We start from the raw sequence: 2,277 nt of genomic DNA, 5'->3' as shown, positions 1-2,277 counted from the left end.
TTTCTAAAGCAACCTGTTTATTCAGGTAAGTTTTTCAGCAGATATATTACTTTAGATTTGTAACTATTCTATTCTATTCTATATTCTATATTCTATATTCCAAATGTATCATTCATGCTATTCAATATACTCATTCTTCTTTATTTTAAGTACTGTGCTAAACTTTTTGTATATGATTTTGGTATTATTCCTAATTCACAGATGAGGTAACTGAAGCTCAATAGAGTTAAGCAAATTTCCTAAATTATCAAGATATTAGTGAATAGAATTTGACTGAAGCCATATCTCTCCAACTCCAAATTCCATTCTCTCTCAACATACAGCATGCTACATGAAAATTCAACATATTGGGCTGGATGCAGTGGCTCATGCCTGTAATCCTAGAACTTTAGGAGGCCAAGTCAGGTGGATCACCTGAGGTTAGGAGTTTGAGACCAGCCTGGCCAATGTGGTGAAACCCTGTCTCTACTAAAAATACAAAAATTAGCCAGACATGTTGGCGCGTACCTGTAATCCAGCTACTTGGGAGGCTGAGGCAGGAGAATCGCTTGAACCCGGGGGGCAGAGATTACAGTGAGCTGAGATCACACCATTGCACACCAGCCTGGGCATCAAGAGCAAAACTCCGTTTCAAAAGAAAATAAAAGAAAAGAAAAGAAAAGAAAAGAAGGAAAGAAAGAGAAAATTCAACATATTATAACATCATGTACTATAGTTGAGGTTAGCTGCAAAGTGCAGGAGAAGGATTGAGGAGGGAGTGATTACATTTCTTTTTTAAAACAAATTTTTGCTAAATATCATCTAAGGGCAAGTACTCAATTATGCTCAGGAAATAGACTGGTGACCAATAGAAAACAGTGCCTGCCTCCCTGGAAGAACCTATTTCCATGAGTCCCTCTCAAATATCCCTCAGTGTTTCCTCAGTTTCTCTTATTCCACAAATATTCTGGAAACTAATGTTCCTTTTTCTAAGGACACAATTGCCCTTTAACAGCATCTGTGCTTCTATCCATCCTTTCAGCAAACTTCTTTTATATCTTTCTAGGTTTGCAGTAAATGGACAAGTCAATAAAGTTCAAAATTTGTCACTTAAATTTGTCATTTTTAGCCATTTTTTCCTCTATTCTAAGGCAGGTCTAGTGTCTAAGATCTACATATTTAAAATGCTTTTTTGTTGTTGTTTTTGTTTTTTGTTTTTTTCCTAAAGCCATCTGTAGTGAGCCAATTGCTATTTCCTAAAAGCATTTAAAACTCAGGGAAACTCAGGACTTGACAAACCCCCCAAATATCTTTTAAAAGACCCTTAACCCATTCCAAACCCTCAATGAGGAACATGCATTTTAAACCCCCAGGCCAACCCTGGATATCCTCGAATATTCAAGTAATACCTAAATTTAGTAGTGATCTAGGTATATGGTCACATGCAAAATATTATTATTGGTTTGTGACACTGTAATCCAATCTTTTATTGATTTATTATCCTGCTCATTGTTGGACCATTCTTCTTTTAGGGACTCTGACTCAAAACCATAATTAAATCTGTATCATTCCTGTGTCTGACCTCAGAGAACTCTTTTTCTCAATGAACACTTAAAATTTGGGATCAAACCACAGGCAACTTGAAGCCTGTGTTTAATCTTTCACTGTTTATTCTAACTCTCAGTAAGAAAACACAAGAAATAATGAGGCTTTAGTATATGTTGCAAACCTTATTTGCATAAGAATAATTTAACAAAATAACACTTTGTTACACATGCAATACTTTATATGCTATTTTCTTTTTTTTAGGTTATGAAACAACCACACTGAAATAAGCTAAGATACATGCTTCTACATTTTCTTGTAATTCATTTTTTTCTTTAACAGCTAAAGTCAAATTCCAAGCATTACTTTTATATATTTTTCTCTCTTAAATAGAGATTTAAATCACTGGTTTACTTTATTTGTTCTTCATCATTAAATGTTCTTCTTAACAAAGGCAGCTTGCCTCACAAGTACGCAAATTTAATCATTTTAACCTACAACATAAATTAATATCTAGGACATGTCAACTGAAAATCTTAGTTATTTCCGAAAGCTGCAGGTGCTATGAAATACAGCCAACTGGAATTCATCTTCCAAAGAACACTGAATATTACAAAACCTTGCAAGGATTATTTCCAAAAATGTTTAGAAACTAGAAGATGACAAAGTTTACCAAATACTTTAAAATCATTTAAGTTGACCAAGTTTAAATATCATGAACTTATTTTTAACCCTAAACAACATAAATTTTTC

The sequence above is a fragment of the Papio anubis genome, chromosome 15 (genome assembly GCF_008728515.1).
Source record: "Papio anubis isolate 15944 chromosome 15, Panubis1.0, whole genome shotgun sequence".
Lineage (NCBI taxonomy): Eukaryota > Metazoa > Chordata > Mammalia > Primates > Cercopithecidae > Papio > Papio anubis.
Note: the sequence above shows the minus strand (reverse complement) of the source record.